General features: G+C 35.0%; 1 protein-coding gene and 2 non-coding genes across 3 annotated transcripts in view; 2 read left to right on the top strand and 1 right to left on the bottom strand.

The window, feature by feature from the left end:
- Nucleotides 1-23190, bottom strand: part of IL1RAPL1 (interleukin 1 receptor accessory protein like 1) — a 1455000-nt gene that overhangs the window by 565755 nt on the left and 866055 nt on the right. The gene's annotated exons all lie outside the window — the stretch shown is intronic.
- Nucleotides 2602-2679, top strand: LOC116859242. The gene has a single exon (XR_004381122.1). It is a non-coding gene; the product is annotated as a small nucleolar RNA U2-19 (small nucleolar RNA).
- LOC116859241 lies at nucleotides 2851-2920 on the top strand. Its single transcript, XR_004381121.1, has one exon. It is a non-coding gene; the product is annotated as a small nucleolar RNA U2-30 (small nucleolar RNA).

Below are 23190 nucleotides of genomic sequence, written 5' to 3'. Positions count from 1 at the left end.
CATCCCAAGGCTTCAGGACAGTTCATTATGGTAGGCTCTGTTGCCAATGTGATCTTGAAGGCCATAGAAAAAGTGCATTGTGTTATATTTTAAGACTGCATCATAATTATGTGCTACTGCTGTTTTTGTGGCTTCCAGAAAAGTTATTAATAGCACTCTGTCAGATAATTAGAAACAAAGATCATGCAGATATTTCTTTTAATTTGCTAGAATTCATACCCTAGTATAATTGTTCTATTTTCTTTATATTTGGAGAAGGCATTTTTAATAGAAATTTGTATGTCTAACAACTTGTTAGTGAACAAATCTACACATTTACCAAGAGTTTCTCTTCTGATCTCTTTCAAGCCTTAGTTGTGAAGAAATGAAAATATAGAGTATATACATATGCATATATACATGAAATGCAAACATGTAAGGTATGAATTAGATATATATACAAATACACATTTTACTTAACATATAGATATACACTATATCTTATACACACACACACATACAGAGCGAGAGAGCGAGTGAGGACTCTGTAAGTCATACCATAAAGTTTATATAGAAATCCAGATTAATTAACCTTCTTCCATATATTGTTCCTTTGGACATTAAATATACTTGAAGCCTAATAGAGTTGTATGTCCTACTAGAAAAGTCTATCTGTGGTTTCCTAAAACCACAGATGTCTGAGGTTTCTGAGTACACAGTATCTCCAAAACACAGTGTTTTTCTTGATGGTTCTTGTCTGCTTGGAAACATATCTACTCCTAATGGAGAAGAGCAGTGCCTTTACTCCCTAAAGACTGTCCACCTGGTAGGAGAATTAATAACTCATAAAATGTTCTCACTGCTTTCGTCTTTTGCTACAGTGACTGCTCTCAACATTGCTTACTTTTCGTGTTTGAGATAAGGGTTGGGCATATGGGTGGTAAGGGGATGACAGGGAGCTTGTGGTATTTTCACTATTCCATGTTCACAATATACCCAACTGAAAATATTCAAAACAAAATGACTAAGTGTGTATCTCCCTCAAGCCCTGGATAACTATGCATTTAAAGATACGACTTAAAACATAGTCAAATATTTACTTAGATGCTAAAAGACAAAGTGTAAATAAATACAAGGTTCATTTCCATTTCTGAGGAACATACAGACAACAGTTTTGTGCATTATAACACTAAAGTGGGGTCTAGGTATATGTTTGGGATTCTTTGATAAATAGTCTGATTAGGTCCAAGGAGGTTAGATTTGGAGAAACAAAGAAAGTAACTCAACTGATATCTGAAGAAGAGAACAGAGGTTCATTTTTCTTCAACTCTCTTCCCTGGCTTCCTTTGCTTTTTATTTTCAGAAGTGCTATCATTGAAAATGCCTCCAGGGTGTAAAAGGGATAGAGGAAAAGGAAGGGATTGGGTAGAAATTCCAGATACCAGTGAACTTTGAGGCAAAGAGACAGAAAGAACAGATGGAAATACCAAGATACAGAAGGAGGGAAGGAAGTTAACAAAGTTCTTCTCAAATGGTTATTTGTAAGCACTGCTTGTATTTTAAAATGAAAATGTTATATTGTCAAGATTCTATCACTTTTGAAATTCATTCAGTGGCTGTGAATTCAGGGCCCGCTGTGTGTCAGGCTCTGAGGATCCTGTCCTCAGTTCCAGAGAGGCACACAGACTCTGTCCTTGCTACTCGGTATGCGCTCTGGGGACTGCAGCATTGGCATAACCATGACTCAGAATTTGCATTTTTACAAGATCTCCTTTTAATTCGTATGCACATCGAACATCTGAGAAACACTACTTTAAATATATGACTATAAAAGCTTATGAAACAGACGTGCCTTGACACCATGAGAACACAAAAAGGGGAGCCACTTATTTTGAGGACTAAATAAAGACTTCATCTGGAAGGTATACATTAGACCTGAAGAATGCACTGGAGTTAGTTAAGTGAATGTCTATGGTGAGGGTAGACAGTGATCTGGGCAGAAGGAATACTCATAGGTATATAACCGAGAAAACTTAGTTTGGCTGGATGATAAAGAAGCATGAAACAAACAGATGGATGATGGGAGGGAGGGGTGTGAGGTGAGTGAGGACTAATGATTGATGGGTTAACAAACCAACTAAGGATTTGGGTTTATCCTTTGAGTAATGTGGAGTGAGTTAATGATGGTTTTTAAGCATCTGTTTTTCACAATGTGGAGAATAGTTTTGAGACAGGCAAGGTGGCAGCAGAAAGATGCCCTGATCTTAGCACACAGGACACAGTTCTTCAGGCCTGAGGTTGTATAAATTGTATCTTAGCAATTTCTTTGTTTCAGAAATACAGAAGACATCAGTGTAGTCGTTAAAGAGTCTTAGATTATTTTTACTCATTTTCTGTTCTAGAATGGAAATATTTTCTTTTCAACAAAGCGAAAATTGGTAGTTGTGTGATCGTTTTTCTAGTCTCTTTGGACTGGAGAGAGGCCACTATTTGCTCTTTTATGCTCAGCTTCAAGGCAACAAGAGACAAAAGTCATAGCTACATAGAGGACACAGTAGAGCTTCTAAATGAATTTAATTTAATCTTATAGCTTTTAAAATGTTTACCTCTCTGAGATATGTTTCTTACTGATGGAGATCAAAATCTGAGCATCAGAACATCTGCCAGGCTACCTGTTGCATGATCTTCATCATTCTGAGAAGTAAAATAATTTAAAACAATAAGGCTTATGTTTGGGATTGTGAGTGCATGAATGTGAGTCTGTATGTGTATGCATGTGTATTTATCAAAGTGTCACTGGATAACTGAGGACTTGTTGATGGACAAATGAGACGGGAGGGTACGTATGTGTAGAGCAGACTAATCAGTTCTGAGCAGTGATAAAATGGTTTCACTATAGACCTTTATAACTATGAAGATTTCTATACTTGAACTGAACTCAGAATAAAATGAAATAAAATAATACTTAAGATCATTTTCCATACAATTTTCACAATATCTTATGCAATCCCTGTTGCAAACCTTTAAACTCAGCCTGAATCATTTACACACACATACTTTCTAGAGCATAAAGTTGTCACAAGCTCTAAGAACCCTGTGCTGAGGCAATACTCAGACACACCCCAAACTTCAATAACTTTTACTTCAAACTAGATTTGAATTTCTAGGAAGGAGCCTTGTTTTTGTACCTTAGTTCTTTCCCTATTACTTCTTTTGTGACCTGTTGGATCTCTAGGAACAGTTCACACTTATCAACTTATATTTTAGACAAGAAAACTCAGGCTCTATTCAGGCTTCATGGAGCCCAACCACCATAGGGAGCAAGTGAGTCAAGGCAGCGATAATATCTCCATGTTCCATACAAATGGGAAATATGAGGAAATGTTTCTTACATTTTAGTGATCGTGATTCTTCCTACGAGGGCAATGATATGCAAATTCTTCACTTATTTCAGTATAAAAGACTATTTTTTTAAGAGTAGTTTAAAGTTCACAATGAAAGTGAGGGGAAGGTACAGAGTTTTTCTATATCTCCCTCCTCCCCCATATGTACAGATCCCCCCATCATCAACATCCCTCACAAGAGTTGCACACTTCTTATGGCTGATGAATCTATGTTGACACATCACAAGCACCCGAAGTCCATAGTGATTTCAGGGTTCACTCGGTGTTATACATTCTGAGTTTGGACAAATATATGACATAGTATTGTACAGAGTGTATTCACTGCCCTAAAACTCCTGTGCTCTGTTTATTTATCTCATTCTCCCACCCTTAATCCTGGCAACTACTGTTTTTTTTTTTTTTCTGTCTCCATAGTTTGCTTTTTCCAAAGTGTAATATAGATGGAATCATACAGTATGTATCCTTTTCAGACTGGCTTCTTTCACTTACTAATATGCACTTAATTTTCCTCCATGTCTTTTTGTGGCGTGATAGCTCATTTCTTTCTAGAACTGAGTAATATTCCATTGTCTGATTGTACCACAGTTTATTTATGCATTCATCTACTGAAGGATGTCTTAGTTGTTTCTGATTTTTGGCAATTATGAATAAGGCTGGTATAAGATCTGTGTGTATCTGTGTGTAGGTTTTTATGTGGACTCCTCTGGGTAAATACCAAGGAAAACAATTGCTGGATCATATGATAAGAATATGTTTAGTTTTGTAAGAAATCATCATTACTAGGTATTTATCCTAAAGACACAGATGTAGTGAAAAGAAGGGGCACATGTACCCCAATGTTCGTAGCTGCAATGTCCATAATAGCCAAATTGTGGAAGGAGTCGAAATGCCCTTCAACAGACAAATGGATAAAGATGTGGTACATATATACAATGGAATATTACTCAGACATCAGAAATGATGAATACCCACCATTTGCATCAACATGGATGGAACTGGAAGGGATTATGTGAAGTGAAGTCAAGCAGAGAAAGACAATTATCATATGGTTCCACTCATATGTGCAACATAAGCAATAGCATGGAGAATCATAGGGGAAGGGAAGGAAATCCAAAAAGGGGGAAATCAGAGAGGGAGGTGAACCATGAGAGACTATGAACCGTGGGAAATAATCTGTGGGTTTCAAAGTGGAGGGGGATAAGCGGAGAGGGTTCCAGGGTGATGGGTATCAAGGAGGGAACATGCTATGGTGACAACTGGGTGTTATACTTAACTAATGAATCATTGAACACCACATCAAAAACTATGTACTATACAGTGGCTAACTGAACATAATTAAAAAAAAAAGAAAGAAAGAAAAAGAAACCTTCAGTTGTCTTCCAAAGTAGCTCTACCATTTTGCACCTGATCCTACCAGCAATCAACGAGAGTTCTAGTGCCTTCACACCCTTGCCAGCACTTGGTGTTAGTGTTCTGGATTTTGGCCATTCTGATAAATATGTAGTGGTATTTCACTGTCCTTTTTAATTGGCATTTCCTTGATGACTTTTAGGTGGTATGTCTTTTCATATGCTTATTTGTCATCTGTACATCTTCTCTGGTAAAGTGTCTCTTAAAATCTTGGGTCCATTCTTAACCAGGTTGTTTATCTTCTTATTGCTGAATTTAAGGAGTTCTTTGTATATTTCAGATAACATTTCTTTATTAGATATGTCTTTTGCAAATATTTTTCCTGGTTTGTGACTTGTCTTCTTATTCTCTTAACATTATTCTTCTCAGAGGAGAATTTTTATTTTAATGATGTCTAGCTTATAAATTCTTTCTTTTCATGGATCACACCTCTGGTGTTTTAGCTGAAAGGTCATCACCAAATCCAAGGTCATCTAGATTTTCTCCAATGTTATCCTCTAGGATTTTTACAGTTTTACATTTTACATATGTGCTTGTGATACTTTTTAAGTTAATTTTTGTGAAGGAGTTAAGGTCTGTGTCTAGATTCATATTTGCCTGTGGATGTCTAGTTGTTCTTGGAGCATCTGTTGAAAGGACTAACTTTATTCCATTGTATTGATTTTGTTCCTTTGTCAAAGATCAGTTGACTCTATCTATCTGGGTCTATTTCTGGGATCTCTATTCTGTTCCATTCATCTATTTGTCTGTTCTTTTACCAATACCACAATGTATTAATTACTGTAGTTTATAATAAGTATCGGAGTCCTGTATTATCAGTCCTTTAGTTTTGTTCTTCCTCTTCAATATTATGTTGGCTCTTTTAAACCTATTTTTTTTTTTAAGTTTCCCAAAACCCAGTTGTCAAAGATGCCATCCTGGGGGCGCCTGGGTGGCTCAGTGGGTTAAAGCCTCTGCCTTCGGCTCAGGTCATGATCCCAGGGTCCTGGGATCGAGCCCCGCATCAGGCTCTCTCCTCTGCAGGGAGCCTGCTTCCTCCTCTCTCTCTGCCTGCCTCTCTGCCTACTTGTGATCTCTGTCTGTCAAATTTAAAAAAAAAATTAAAAAAAAAGATGCCATCCTATCGTTTTATATCAAATACAAATTTTATTTTAGGAACTCAGAGAAGTTTAAAGATAGACACAAAAGAGTTTTCCCAATTGATGTTTTACAAAATTACATGTGAATTCAATTTTGAGTAAATTAATGCTCCTAGATCTCTGCAGTTTTTTTCCTCTGTTGTTTTATTTAGATTAAACTGCTAGAAGAGTATGGTGGTACAAAGAATATATACACATATATGATCAGTCTTAATGCTGGAGCACACAAAGTCATACTGAGATACTGAGTTTGGCTATTCATTTTGAGTTTTTAAGAAAGAGAGCATGGCTTCACTGTCATCTCAATTATTATGTTCAATAACTACAGCTAACATATAAAAATAGTGGCTAGGTAGATCTTTTAAATACCTTACACATATTAATTGATTTGATCTTCACAATGATCCTATGATAAATATATGATTGCCCTCACTTTTCAGATTAAGAAACAAAGTCACAGTGTAGTTAAATAATTTACCCAAGGTTACATTGCTATTAGGTAGCAGAGCTGTTATTGATCAGCCTTGAAAATGTGAGTGATTGATTCAGAGTGGAAACGTTTAGGAGATTTTTAAGATCAAGGAGGTCTGGGCTCAAAACTGGGCTTTAAGGATTTAAGTACAAGCTCTTGGGCATAGTGATTAAATTCTGTTAACTTCAGTTTGTTCACCCATAAAGTAGAAACCATGTCATCCCCCACTAAAGTGTTCCTGGGAAGATGGAAAGAGGTAAGGATGTGAATGTGCTTACCACTGGTACAGAGGCACAGTATGGACTCAAGGGAGGTTAACTGCTTTTATTATCACATTACATTTCCAATAAAATCTCTGTTGGTTGTAGCAATCAGCACTGCTACATAAACTATGCTGTCTAGCTGAACTTCAATTCTTTACATGTTAAATAGGTAACAATATTTTCTGTAAAAATTTCAACCATGTATTATGTACACTCTGGCTCATTAGACTGAATGTACTGAATCACAAGGTAATCATTAGGAAAAACAATTGGTGGTTATGAACAGTAGAAATAAATGTAAACGTAGCTGGTTAAGGGAAGGAGAGGTGAAAGCCTGTTGGTCAGCAATTGTCCTTAGCTCTAGAAGGCTAAATTGTACTAGTGGAGATGGCTGAGATAACTCAAAGATGTTCTTAAAGACTAAAGTGGCAGGCATTTTCCACCTACCGCTCATACCTTAAGGACTGCCATACTCTCATTCATGGCAGAATGAAGCCTGTCAACCTGGGCCTATAAAGATGACAATATTAAGTTGACCCATTCCCACACAAAGAGAAAGCACACAAAGCAGTGGGCTTCCCTTCTGCGCTGACTGGTTGAGTTTTTTGGTTCTTACTCTCTGCATCCAGAACCTTCCCTATTAACTGTCATTTTCTTTTGTACAGTTCCACTGGCTGCTGCTATTGCCAGTGCACCACAACCAAACTCAGATTTTTTTTCTAGTTTTCTACGTTCTTCTTTCTTCTGTGTCCCACAACTTCTCTCATGTGTATTTGTTGAGTCAATTATTTTTGGAAAGTGGAAATTCACTGTATGTCCCCTCTCCCTTGTTCCAGCAGTTTTAAGCCCTCTCTCTCTCTGGGTTAAAGGAACAGTTTGAAGGAATGAAAAGAGGTTGGGCCAGCTACTTGGAGACATGGGTTTTGTTTTGTTTTGTTTTGTTTTGTTTTGTTTTATGCATCCTCCCTCAAGTATTTATTTTTTTATTTTTTATAAACATATATTTTTATCCCCAGGGGCACAGGTCTGTGAATCGCCAGGTTTACACACTTCACAGCACTCACCATACCACATACATTCCCCAGTGTCCATAACCCCACCCCCTCTCCCAATCCCCCTCCCCCCAGCAACCCTCAGTTTGTTTTGTGAGATTAAGAGTCACTTATGGTTTGCCTCAAATGTTTATTTTATTGATTGATTGATTGATTGGAGACATGGGTTTTATGCCTCACAGCCCCAGTTGTACATCTTACTAGCTGTGTGACAAAGCTACTTACCCTCTGAGGAGTTTAAATTCCTTGTCTATAAAATGGGGGAATAATTGTACCTGTATCACTGGATGGTTGTGAAGATTATTTAAATGAGTTAACAGATGTAAGCTGTTTGGAATACAGCTTGGCACTCAGAAAGCTGCTATTATTATTAGTGTAATCTTTCTTCAAAATCTTCACAGCCTGACTAAATGAAACTCCTCTCATGAACACCTCACTCATCAGGAGTCCTCACTGTTTTTTCCTTTTTATTCCCACAGCACTGATAATGTTGAACTTTACCCAAGCCCTATGCTCCTAGAAAACAGCAAAGTTTAAGAAATTCTCCCCCTCTTTTATTGTTACAGTAAGCAACAGCTTACTGCAAAAATCCACCCTGCCCCTTATAATTTAGATAAAATTCATGGATGCTCCTTGGTTTACCTATGATGAGGCCAGGTGCAGACCCTCCAAATTCCTATATTTGCTTCATAAATGATTAGATAAATTGCTATCCTCACTGATCAACCAGAACAAAATGCTTATTAGCCATAATTTGGATAAGATTCTCTTCCTCCTTCAGACCCCCAACTTCAACATACCGTCATCCTGAGCCAGCATAGAGCCACTCTTTAATAGGCCTTCCACAGAACGGGCTGGCCTCAGGATAGAACTTTCTCTGATGTGCTGTCCCATGATGCCACTTCTGCTCACTACGTCCCCACACCCTGTTCTTGCTAGCTTTGTTTTCTTCTCCCTATAAAAGAAAAACTCCTTTTGCGTAAATCCTGAGATGTTTGCAGATCTTATACTCAGAATGGTCTTCCTGTTGCAAAGTCTTCCTCATATTGCAATAGTCTCCCTCTTTGCAATAACCCATCTAAATAAAGTCCTTAAAAGTTTAGTTTAAAAAAAAAAACTTTTTGACACCTCCATGTCCAAATTCCTGCTCTCCTTGAAAGAGGACTTCAAATTCCATGTGTGCTGGAAACTTTTCATGTTGGTGGAAAATTTACTGCCTCCATTTATGATCCATGTTTTATACTGAACTTTTTATTTTGAATCCTATTATGTGAATAATTTGTCTCTTCTGCTCAATAATAACTGCCCCAGGAGATCTCTGCTTAATTCATTCTTTGATTTATCACAGTGCTTAGCACCTTACACAAATAAGAACTTGTTTTTTTTATAAAGGGAATGAAGAATGGACTTAGTACATCTACAGAATCTATCAAAGGCAATAGATGGTGAAATGCAGCCAACAAACAAGGGGCTCTAAACTATTATGTCATCTATAATACAGTTGAAATCAGGTATTATATACAAAGCATTAGGAATGATGTACGCAGTAGGCATTCAATACATGCTAGTTTTCATCATCATCATCATCATCATCATTACAATCCTCTTTTATTTTCATCTGCATTAAAGAGATGTTCTCTTAATAGAGAGCATCCAACTTACATGATTACTATGGCTGAAACTGACCAGGGAATATTAATTGCTTTTTTCCTTCTTATATAATATTTTTTTGAAATATAATTTTACTATGGTTTGTATCACAGTAAAGAAAACTGACTGCGGCAGTTCTGGTGTCAAACAACCCCTTGATACAAAGATAGACATGTAGCTAACGTATATTGTTGCTTTTTCATTTTGGTGTTCCTTTATATGCCAGAGGGAGGAAACAAGATTTTCTTGAGAGTCTATTACATGCTATGTCCTGTACCGGGTGCCTAAATATAATTCCACTCTCATTACAATTTTATGTGAGTCAAGGAAAGTCACCCTGGGAAGTTAATTTGGCCATGGCATCATTTTAGGGTAAAAAAAAATCTTGGTTTAGATTAGTACCTGCACATTTAAAATAAGCATTTCTTGAAATAATGGATAATGGTTTATTGGCTTTGGAGAGTCTGCTCTTTCAAAAAGAGCTGGCTGCCCTCTCCCACACTATGAAGAGATATGCCATTCAGAAAACTTGCTAAATCAGAAAAGTGTTCAGTTTTAATATTTTTTTTTAATCAGTTTTAATATTTTATTGCATTAGAAAGTTTTAGCCCTGGAAGGAGCCACAGGGTTCCCTGGGATACAAGTTAGTGTTAGGACATTCGTTTAACCCAGGTTGGAAAAGAACCAAAACTTGAAGTCACCTCACTCTAATCCACACTCTTTCTACTATATGATACTCCCTCACAAAAGTTATAAAATCCTTTCCTTATCATTTTCTGGACATTAGTTGTTTCAAGTATTTTACCATTACAGATAATACTGCAGAGACAGCTTAATAATAATTGCTTTCCTCCCTCTCTCTATCTCTCTCTCTCTAAGATTAATGCTTAGGAAACAATTCCTCCTAAAAGAGACCAAGGACAGTTTTCCTTTTCATGTTGTCTCTCCCCTTTATGCCTCCTCTGACTTTCTTATCTACCATCTAGCTATATCTGTCTATCTATCTAGCTATAATTCTCTTCTTTTTGGGGTGTATGTGTGTGTCTTCACTTAGCGTTAGTCTTCCAAGTTGTCTTAGTATTCTATTTTTTCAAATTGTAGTACTTTGTGAACATTCCAATTTTAAAATACTCTTCTATGTGTTTTGTAGATGAATTACCACACCCTGATGTTTATAAGAATATTATCAGCAATAGCTAAATTATAGAAAGATCCAAATGTCTATCAACTCATAAATGGATCAAGAAGTTATGATATATAATATACAATGGGTTATTACTTAGCCATGAAAAAGAATGAAATCTTGCCACTTGCAATGACATGGATGGAGCTAGAGAGTATTATGCTAAGTGAAATAAGTCAGTCAGAGAAAGACAAATACTATACAATTTCACTTATATGTGGAATTTAAGAAACAAAACATGAGCATGGTGGGGGGAAGAGAGAAGGAAACCATAAAACAGACCATTAACTATAGAGAACAAACCGAGGGTTGCTGGAGGGGAGGCAGACAGAAGGGTTAAATGGATGATGGGTATTAAGAAGGGCACTTATTATGATGAACACTGGATACTGTATTGAAGTGATGAATCACTAAATTCTACTCTGAAATTAATATTACACTATATGTTAACTAACCAGAATTTAAATAAAAACTTGAAATTTAAAAAAAATTAAATTTAAATTTAAATTTAAATTTTTAAAAATTTTTTAAAAAATATAAATGAATCACCAGACTATACAAACTTTTAAAAACACTTCAGTTGACCCTGTATAAGGAAAATTATATTGTGCTGACTTTAAAATAATGTCATTTGAATTACTGTGAAGAAATAACTGTTATTACAGCTCATTAGGATTATTACACATTAATTTGAGAATAATCAATATACAAAGAATTGTAAACAAAATGGTAAATTTTAAATTATTTTATGCATAAGCTGAATGCCCTAAAATAATTACTTATATAACAGGTTTATGATTAAGGCTAAAATAATATTTATCTGAGTTGTTTATAATAGAATACATTCCTACAATACATACCCAATTTAGCTTTTGTTTATTCAACATTTCAAATTATTAGTCATCTTCTACTATGTGCTAAATAATGCAGATTACTGATAAAATCAAAATACACAAGATGATGTCTTACTTCAGATTAAGTTAGAAGCCACTGAAAAAGAATGTCAATAAATCTCAATAGCCAAATAAGCACAGAAAAAACAATGCCAGAAGCAATGTGACCTCTAGGGAAGAAGGGACTGCTCTGATCCTGGAGGAAAGCACTGAAGGCTGACAGGTGGAGATGGGGCTTTGAGTCGCATCTTGAAAGACAGGTAGACTGAATAAGCAGAGGTTTGGTGGGTTTGTAAAGCAGAGGGGTAGGGGGGAAGTATACGGAGAAGCATTCTGACGGAAAAGTGGGAGGTGTCTAGCTTAGCAGTTTCCCTTTGAGGTCTTTCATGACTTGACTGTAAACATCTCTTTTACTCAGATGACTCTGCATCAGCAAAATGTGCCTAACTGTGTTACTTAGGATAAGGCTAGCTGCTATAAAAATAAACCTCATGATTTCAGTGGTTTAACTTACAGGACAGTCACTTCTCACTCCCAGACGCATGCAATGAGTGTCCTTCTGGTCAGTAATCAGCTTTCCCTCATGAAGTGATTTAGAGACCAGAGCTCCTTCTCTCCACTGGAGCCTAGGTATTCTCTGCCTCTAAGCAATTACTGGGGGAAGAATAGGAGAAAGAATACTCATTTCCTTATTATTTTGGCTCAGAAGTGACAGTTCCTTCTTTTCTTTGCATTTATTGGTGAGAACTAGTCATGTGGCTCTACCAGAAGCAATAGGGGTTAGGAGATACACAGCTGACCTTTGAACAACACAGGTTTGTACTGCACATGTCTACTTACACGCACAGTTTTTACAGTCAAGTACCATAAGTATACTTTTTCTCCCTTGTGATTTTAATATTTTTTCCTCAAGCTTACCGTATTATAAGAATATAGTATGTAATACATATAGCACACGAAATATGTGTTAATTGACACTTTATGTTACTGGTAAGGCTTTTGGTCAACAATAGACTGTTACTGGTTAAGTTTCTGGGGAGTAAAAATTTACCTGCAAATTTTTGACTGTACAGGAGGTCAACCTATGGGATGGAAGAAGATATCTGCAAATCATATATCTGATAAGGAGTTAATATTTAAGATTTATAAAGAACTTACACAACTCAACACCAAAAATACAAATAATTCAGTTAAAAATGGGCAGAGGACCTGACTTTTCCAAAGAAGACATAAAGAAGGCCAATAGATACATGGTAAGATGCTCAACATCACCAGTTCAACAGAAACACAAATCAAAACCACAATGAGATATCACCTTACACTCATCAGAATAGTTAAAATCAAAAACATGCACACACAAAAACTGCAGCAAAACAGGTGTTGGTGAGAATGTGCAAAAAGGGAAACTTCACACACATAAATTGGTGCAGCCATTGTGGAAAGTAGTATGGAGGTTAATTATCTTTAAAAATTAAGAAGATAATTGCCACATGATGCAGTAATTCCACTATTGGATCTCTACCTAAACAAAACAAAAACACTAATTCAACACTAATTCAAAAATATATACATATCTCTATGATTACTGCAGCATTATTTACAATAGCCAAGATATGGAAGCAGCCCAAGTGTCCATCTAAAGATGAATGGATAAAACAGATGTAGTATACATATACAATGGGATAGTACTCATCCTTAAACAGAATGAAATCTTGTCTTTGAAACAATGTGGATAGATCTACAGGGTATAATGCTAAGTGAAATAAGTTAGAGAAAGACAAATACCATAGAACTCAATTCTTGTGAAAGTTAAGAAAAAAAAAAAAGAAAGAAAACAAGAGATGAACAAAAAAGCCAAACTCATAAATATAGAGAAGAAATGTGTGGTTGCCAGAGAGGAAGTGGGTGGGGATGGATAAAACAAATGAAGGGGATTAAGAGCACACTTATCATGATGAATAGTGAATAGTGCATAGAAGTGTTGAATCATATACTGTACACCTGAAACAAATATAACTCTGTAGGTTAATATATTTTTTAAAAAAAGGCAATAAAAAGGAAATCCTTGACTCCAGGCTGTTTTTAGCAAAGAAATATAATAAAAAAAACTCCACAAACATTACAGGCAAATTTGTGACTATGCAGGAGGCCGGTCCCCCTAATGCCTGTGTTGTTCAAGAAGTAACTATAGTTCCAGGCTGAGCAGCTGCCGCCCAGCAAAAGCTGTATATTACACTAAGGAAAGAAGACTCTACTCTGCCACACCCACCCTTTAGTGAACTGTGTGGCAAAGTACAGAAAGTAAAGAAACACATATATGAAAACATATTTGCAATTCCAATTAAGGGTACAGTTGACATGTTGATATTGCAGAGCTTCACCTATATTGATAACTATGATTCCAAGAGCTGCAGTGAAGTGGAAACCTTAACTACAACTAGAGGGGAAGTGCTGAAATACTCTGTCATTATCCTCTAGGACTCTGGTTATACACCAGAAAAAAGCACAAATCAAAAATAAATTGCCAGATTAAATTTGACTTTATCAATGCCCAGAAGTTATTTGAATAAGAATAATGTCATTATAGATGTTTCTAAATTAAACAAATGAACAAAAAACATGTCAATGTTAGGATTCTTATGAATTGGAAATGTAGGGTCCAAGTTAACTCCCAAGGTAGGAAAATTCTGCCAAAACAAATTTGTATTCTGGAATTCAACTGTGTTTCACACATAAAAATTGTCTCTCTGGCTTTTATTTTATCTCTCTTGAAAATCACCTTTTATTAACATCTTTGTTACCCTTAAAGCATTTTGTCCTTTGTACACCTCACACTCTATACCTTGCCCCTGAATGATCCCATTCATTGTTATAGGTTCAAGTATCACCTGTGTTTAGATTAATCTCAAATTCTTTAACATCTTCAGGCCCATATTTCCAATCACATCCTGAAACCCTCCAACAGAAAAAGCCAACATTATCAAACCTTAAATGCCACTTCCTGGGCATACAATATAGTAGTCCACCTAAAATCCATTCCCCAACTCCTGCTTCCTAGCCTTCTTTGCTGTCTTGATATTGTTTACCTTACTTCAGGTCCTCATGTGCTTCATGGGGAGGCTAAGGGCCTTTTAAGTCACAAGGTTGATGGTGAATTGTGAAAGCCAGTCATATTGATGGTGAATGGTTTATTCATGGGCAATTTTAAACAATGGGATGGTGGTTGAAAGTCTGCTCTGAGAGCTTCTGGGAAAACTGCCCTTGCTCTTGTTTGGGGAATACAATATGAGCCAATTCTTTTTCTGTTTATAAATATAGGGGTCTTCACATGATGCCATCTGGGAAGCAAGCCTAAGAGATCAAGTCATTTGCTGAGAACAGCAGAGTAAAGGCAAAACTGAAAAAAAAAATGTCCTTGATAATGTCATGGTAGCTGCTGAATTACCCATCCCTGGCCTTATCCACTTCTGGAATTCTTGTTAGAAAACACATTATGGGTCTTTGTTACTTAAGTCATTAGTTACTTGGACTAAAAGAAAAGACAACTAATACACTCTTCAAAGAGGTTCATCTTGAAATCCCTCAAAATTCAAATCCAAACAAAAACTGGGCCCCATTCCATGAATACTCCCATGTAACTAATCATCTCATTATTTTGTCCTATTACCTTTGTATATCTCAAATCTGTTACCTCTTCTTCAAACTTACTGTCTTATCTTTGTTTCAGCCTCTTGTTGTCTGCCATGAAAAACAGTGACACTTTATTTGGGGTAAAGCACCTCTTTACTCTGTTATTTGCAATCTATGCTTTGAATAGTAACCATGTAGAAATTATCTATAACTTCTTCACTTCATTTAAAATAATAAATGCAAATCTTACAACTATAGAGCACATACATTTTTACATTTATAAGTAGCTTACATAAGTTTACAAGTGTTGCTCTAAATGAAATTCTTTATCTTAAAAAATGTTTATCAAATGATTTTGTGGAATAAAAAAAGTAAAAAAAAGGCAGGTCAGCTCTATTGAGTTTATTTAAGTCATGGAGAAATTAGATTAATATAAAAGGATCTAATTATATACCCTAAGTAGAAAACATCATCAAAACTATTTCATTATATTTGTACTAAGCTATTTTGCTTTAATCTAATTTTAGCAATGTCATAGCCAACCAGTAAATAGTAAATAGCCTACTACCTCTTTGCCGCCCCCGTAACATATTGCTTTCACATTAATGGATATTTTTCACATCTCTGCTACTTCACTCCTTTCATGTTTGGTGTTGACAAGTGTTACTGGTTTCATTATTCTGAAAGGGTTATATGATTAACTAGCTAAATAGCACCATAGCAACAATATCTAAGTAGAAACATTCTGTTTTCAGGTTATATTTTTAATCGGGGACTCATAAGAGTTGATGCATAGAAGAAACATGACATGTTTGTGACATTCAGAAGCCACGATTTCCCTTAAAAAAGTTTGAAATGCATTTTTGCTTTTTTTTTTTAAAAGGACATATGTTTCAGTGTCATTCTTTCATCCTTAATTTGACAGAGCAAACCTCAATTTTAAAAAAAGCTCAGCATGTGCTTTGTGATGATAAGTGATATATTGAAAACCTAACATTTTAAATAAATATTGGAAATCACAGCACTTAGAAGTCAGGGCATAGAGATAGCAGCATTTATATTCATGTTTAGAGAATGTGTCAGAGTTTAATGAATAAAGCAAATATGTCCTTCAAAGGATGGCAGTGTGGAAACAGCATAATTTTCTAATGGAACATCAATAATAAGTCTTTTAAAAGTTCCAAATTTTCTGCTGATACCATAGCACAGCAGTGACTATACTTCTATATTTAAAATAATACCTCATAAGTGTTCATTTGTATTTTTTTACTTCCTTAATAAACACATTGTGCAGTATCATTTGAAATAAAGTCTATGATTTCATAATGAATCTTTGATACTATTTATATTCCAATAAGTCCTGGTTGTTACATTGGAGTATAGCCCTATCCTAACCCAACGATGATTAAGAAATAAATAATGAGATCTTCGAGTTAAGGCATAGAGTAAGCTCTTCCTTTATATCTTACATAGAATTCATAAAATGTCTTTAATTTGCATATTCATGTTGAACTGTCCATTTATAATTCACTGGATTTTTTAGGTTGTCCAGATGGAACAACAGATGCTAACATAATGACTAAAAGCTTTGGTCAAGCATTTTAAGAAATGAAAACACTAATTCTTCTTATGCAAAAGCCATATATTTTGACATGAATAAAACTAACTCTATTTCCATGCAGTTTTTTCATAGGTAATTTTTAAAAATTCTTCTAAACATGTTATTATACAGTGTGTGTGTCAACTGGAAGTTACTTTGCAAGAGTTACCTCTTGATTTTATCAAAGAAGACTTCAAAATTGCAGGAAAGACAAGTTAAAACCCTGGAATACTGTAAACCTAGTAGACCTGTTCATAGTGCAAAAATAATAAAAGCTCCTCTAAATAGTTAAAATATTTTTGAAAATATATATTCATCATTCAAAATTTTATTAAGCTTATATGAAGTTGTCATATCAAACTATAATATTTTTATTTTCTCAACTGCTTCCTCTTTTTTAAACTATAAAATGTCTTTGAAAGATATGAGTATTAACATAATTAGCAATGAAAAATCAGTGGGAGTCTCCATGACCTTTCTCCGGGTTGTCTATGCCTAAACATACCTTAGAGGGGAATCTATCAATTTTTTTTTTAATTCCTTTGTTTTAATTTAAATTTTTATTTTTTAAAAGATTTTATTTAAATTTAAGATAGTTAACATATATTGTATTATTAGTTTCAGGGATAGAATTTAGTGATTCATCACTAGCATGTAACACCCAATGCTCATTACAACAATTGCCATCCCCCAGCTCACCTCCCCACTCACCTCCCGCTCACCTCCCCTGCAATAACCTTCAGTTTGTTTCCTATAGTTTAAAAGTCTTCAGAGAAGATAGCACCAGCGATCTCTTCCAGTATTGAGCAATGAGTTTTCCAGGAATCACTGTCATATGCTAAACTCAGAATGTTATAAATGTAATCTTCTCACTTCACCAGAAAGGAAGATGAGATGAGGAGAAAGTAAACATTCTGCCAAGTATGCAGTAAACAGATTAAACAAAAACAAAAACAAAAACAAACCCACCTAAATCATTATGAAACCTTTACTTAAGCTATTTTTAGTGCAGCAACTTCTAGTTGCTCATCCATTATTCTGAATTTTCCCAATTATTAACATCTGACTATATCATATCATAGCTTTTTTTCAATCGAAATAATATTAATATTCTCAGTCCCTTGAACCTTTACTATTTTCTCCATCTTTAATCATTAGTGAGCTTTCTTCCACAGTCTCCACAAGATCTTACTGTCCTTCTTAATTTGGTGTCTAGGAAAGAAGAAACATAAACTTGGGACTTCATTAAGAACAAAACACAAAGTGAGTATGACTGGAAATTGGCCAGTGGTTTTAATTTTTTTCCCCAGTTCTGTACACATTAAGCTGACAGAGTTCAGTTTATTAACGAAAACACCCATAGGGAAGTAGCAGCATGATCATACTGTGTTTGCAACAATTCAACTGTAGATACTATGTGTTATTATTCATTTTTCAAGATAAGAATTTATTTAAACTAATATTGGGATGATATAATATCATTAAGTCTGAGAGGAACCTACTGTTTACACAAATCAACTTGGTTTTATTTATACTAATAAATTTCTTGCCACTACAGAAGCAACAATAAAATTAGGAACATAGGAGCTATGTATAAAATAGGCTTGATAATTCTCTAAAAGAAAAATATATATGTACACACATACATATAGGTTTTATCACACTAAAACACCTAATTAAGTCACTGAACCATTAGGAAAATTATCTTGCCCAGTATCACATAAGTTTTAGTATTGACATTATGTACTAAGTTCAGTCTTCATATTTTAAAGAGTGTGCATGGAGCAAAGTATGAATTGCAATTTAGCATTGAGGGTATAACCATATACCCATATACCCATATACCCTTTATTCATAGTGCTCAGAGACTTAACTGCCATCAAATATGTTGGAATCCTTCCTCAAGATCCTAGATCCTATTATATTTTATGCTTAAAGTTTTTAATTTAGAAATGTAATCATCTATTTGCATCATCCTAGGGTTCATTTGCAATCTCTGATTTGATAATACTGGGAGGATGGAGAACAGTGAGCAATAGGGGTGTCAGCTTGTCCTCAAAACCATTCACACCAGAGCTTCTGTACGGAAACAGGTGTGATATTGAATTCTCAGTCAATTTTGGTGACGTCAAAACTAAAAGCAGTTATAAAATGCCAAAATAATGGCTTGTGTTTCGCAAGTTTTATAGAAAATCAATGTCTGTCAAACTGGAGAGCCAACATGAAGTGGGAGAGGGATCCTCTTTAAAAAAAATTCTTTGATATGATAAAAAGAACCTTTAAAATGCACTCCAAACTACTAAGAATGAGCATTTATATAAAATGGACAGTTCGTGGTAAACTATACATAAGATTTATTTTATCAGTCATTTTAGGTGTACAATTTGGTTGGGATTTAGTACATTCAAAATGTACAATCATCACTACTATCCATTTCCAGAGCCTTTTCATTATCCCAAGTTGAAACCCTGTAGCAACTAACAACAATCCTTCCATTCCTCCTGCTACCAGCCCTTCTATGTTTTGTCTTCATAAATTTGCTTATTCTAAGTATCTCATATAAGTGGAATCATACTCAAAAGGGTTTTTAAAATGTGACCCACAAAGAAGGAACCAGGTTTGTAAAAAAGAAGTGACATTAATAAGTCAAAGTTACACACACACACACACACACACACACATAATCAGATCAAGAGCAGAATTGCAAGACATGCATATATTCATTATTTACACCCCTTACAGACACTGGACTACAGTTGTTAGCAGATTGTATAGAAGTAAGATTTTCTGAGATTCTCCACACATATAAGCCATTACTTAGAATTACTCAATGATCTGTATTGATGATAATCAATGTCCTTTGAAAGACCAGGTTAAGATTATAAATATTAACATTCCATTAAGTAAAACTAGCCCAGGTAAAGAGTCACAGATCAGACCAAACCATAACAGTGGACACTTCCATTTGCACATTTCTTTATAGCCTGCTTTCACATGCCTGATGTAATTTACTCCTTTCCACAGCCCTGAGAGTGGATATTCACAGTTCAACATTAAGACAACACTTAAGGAAGTCAGGTGATTTGGACAAGGTCTTTTAGCTCAGGTTTTGCAGAGCCACCAATGGAACTACAACCAAGGCTCTGGGTCTTATGACTTCCCCTTACACTTTTCAAGACTGAGATCACACTCACTTTCTAGAGCAGTGCTGTCCAAAAGAAATATAAGGTGAGTCACATATAAAATTAACAATTCTGTAGTGGCCACATTTTAAAAAGTAAAAATAAGTAAAATTAATTTAATAATGTATTTTATTTAAACAAATATTACAACTTCAATATGTAATCAGTATAAAAATTACAAAGGACATATTTTGCATTATTTTGTCATACCAAGTCTTTGCAATCTTGCATGTATTTTATACTTACATCACATTTAAATCCAGTCTAGTCACATTTCAAGTGCTCAATGGGCACATACTTCCATTGTCTACTATATAGGACAGCACAGTTCCAGATGTGTGCTTGTTTCTCTAATTAACTAATCATTCTATCAAAGAATATTTATTGGTCAGCTCTCCAATCTCACAATTGCGTTTCTTGAATAAAGCATATGAGAATCGGAGGCAGGAGAGTGCAAATAAGTGAATGGAACTTCATTAAAAATGATGATGATTTGTATTTAAAATTACAAATTCATGCCCACACTGCACTTTGAATTTCATCCTTGGAAAAATATAGATAATAATACTTACAAATCCTTTTGCACAGTGCCTGCCATATGGTTAGCAGTCAAAGGAAAAGTTGCTGTCTCTCTAACAATGAGGTAGGTATGAGTTGGGTTAGTTGTGTGCAAGACTAGAAGCAGTACAGCTCTCACACCAGGGTTAGTCATGAGGGATTACTGGGACAGGAAGACTGTATCATTTCTCAGAGGTAGGCAGTCTGAAGGATTACACTGATAGGGTTATCGTAATGAAAACATTCTAGTACAAATCAAATCCAATGCTGTCAAACTCAGCAACAAATTAAAGGCTAACTCTTGCTGATAAAACATGTTAGGCAACAATATAATACCAAAAAGTATGTCATAGAATTCAATCACATCAAAAACAATAGATCTGGAGTAGGGAGTACTGCTGACCAAGTGCTCTTCTTAATATGTATGCTCTCACACAGCACCAAAAATGGCATCATTCTTTTTTAGATTTTTAAGATATCACTCATCATTTTAGGCATAGCTACTTTATAGCCTATATCTATGGATTCTAGTAGTTAACATTCTTAAGGTTAATATAGGTTTGTTTTTATTTTGGGTTTTGTTTTTGTTTTTAATACCACCTTGACCCAGGATCATTTAAGGCCCTTGCTGGGAGCCAGTTAGTGGGCAAGGAAAAATGGATTATTTTCTAGCGAAATTTATAAAATCTAGAAGAATACCTGGTACATAGAAAGCACCTGAAATGTTTTAAAGGGTGAGTAAATTGAGGTTATGTGGATTAAGTAAGCGATTATAAATAAGAACTTAGAACAGATCCCAGCACATAGTAAATAGTAAATATCAACTATTCTCATTATCAATGCTTTTTATTGCTGATATTAATGGAAGTCACCCAAAGAAATAATGCTTTCTTTTCCCCGAGGCAAGAAAAGGCACATCCCAATCCTGCTACTGATATATTCTGAAATATTCTACGACATTTTCTACTTAAGAATAAAACATAATGTTTTTTATTTAGTTATCATGCCTTGACAATAAACATTTGCTTAATTAATACAGCTTGGCAATTAATTCAATATATTGAGAGATTAATATTTTTATTAATTAATTATCCTTATTTTAATTATTTTTAATTAATTAATTAATTAAATTTAAAAATATTTAATTATTTTAATTATTTTATTAATTAATACATTAAGGTAGTTAGTGTCAGGAGAGTTATTATTAGAAAATACTCATAAGAGAGGTCTTTTGCTCTATGGACTGGATTCCAAATCAAGACTGGACAGACAAAATGATTAAACTCAGTTTCACTATTTGATCAGCTTTGATCTCTTTCAATTCAAAAGTTTGAATCAAAATGATTTTTGAGTTGCAAAATATGACAGATGTTTACTCATAAAAACAGCTAAGACTACCTGTGACATGCTTCATTTTATCAAAAATAATATATGTGATAGTTGTTGTGGGCATTAGTTCTACCACATTACTAAATACACAAAGTCAATTCTGGAATTTATCAATTTTTGTTATCAGTTTCATCAGTTCTTATTAGGTTACAGTCAGTAAAGCTCTTGACTCTAAAAAATGTCAATAAAAATAGTATTTTAAAAGGGAAGATAAAAGATACCATTTTTAAAGAAAAAAAATAATAACTGGACCCACAGGCTAAGCTACAAATGCACCATTTAATTACATCAGTGGCAGAATTAAAGGTCTCATAGCAAAATGTTTCAGTTGAGCTTAAATGATAAATCGTTCATAGTGATCACCAGAGCTAATATGAAAAATACAATGCCTTGCTATTAATTATCAAGCAGAGTAAATCATAAACTGAAGTTCAGGAAATTAAGTTTTATTCCTTAATTTGTCACCATGATGCTTTGTGAGAAAGGCACTTGACCTTTCTTTGCTCAGCTTCCTGATCCGTAAAAAGAGGAGGAAGATGTACTTTTTTAAAAAAAATTTTTTAAGATCTTATTTATTTATTTGAGAGAGAGATCATAAGTAGGCAGAGCAGCAGGCAAAGAGAGAGGGGGAAGCAGGCTCCCTGCTGAGCAGAGAGCCTGATGTGAGGCTCGATCCCAGGACCTTAGATCATGACCTGAGCTGAAAGCAGAGGCTTAACCCACTGAGCCACTCAGGCGCCCCAGATGTACTTTTTTTTAAAGATTTTATTTATTTATTTGACAGAGATTACAAGTAGGCAGAGAGGCAGGCAGAGGGGGGAGGGAAGCAGGCTCCCCACTGAGCAGAGAGCTCGATGTGGGGCTTGATCCCAGGACCCTGGGATCATGACCTGAGCCAAAGGCAGAGGCTTTAACCCACTGAGCCACCCAGGCGCCCCGCCCCCCCCCAAGATGTACTTTTTGAGAGCATATTTTCAACCTCTGGTTGATTGGGAAGTAGTTTAAATATATTGCTACATTAACTCTGTTAAAAATGTTACACCAAGTATAAATATGCTATTAAAAACCATCACCTTATAGCAATCACTTCATTCTTTTTGCTTTTTTCTAGTCAGTTTTGTTTTCTTCACTTCTTCACTGTTCTTGCTAACTCCTGCATATTATAGGTAATTTTCTTCCCTGATCTAACATTTTCACAATCTGTTTTCTTACCATTACTGAAATTCTATGATTTAGCCCTAGAAATTAAGTGGCTTTTCAAATGGTCTGACTCATTTTAAATTTTTTGATGGAAATATGGTGTTAAAGTTTTCAATCTTTAAGAATTACAGAAAAATGTTTTGCCAGAAGGAGAATAAAAAGTATTAACGAGATGAAAGTGAATAT

This window comes from Lontra canadensis, unplaced genomic scaffold (genome assembly GCF_010015895.1).
Source record: "Lontra canadensis isolate GAN:19392208 unplaced genomic scaffold, GSC_riverotter_1.0 scaffold151, whole genome shotgun sequence".
NCBI classification, from domain to species: domain Eukaryota; kingdom Metazoa; phylum Chordata; class Mammalia; order Carnivora; family Mustelidae; genus Lontra; species Lontra canadensis.
This window is presented reverse-complemented; position numbering and strand designations above follow the sequence as displayed.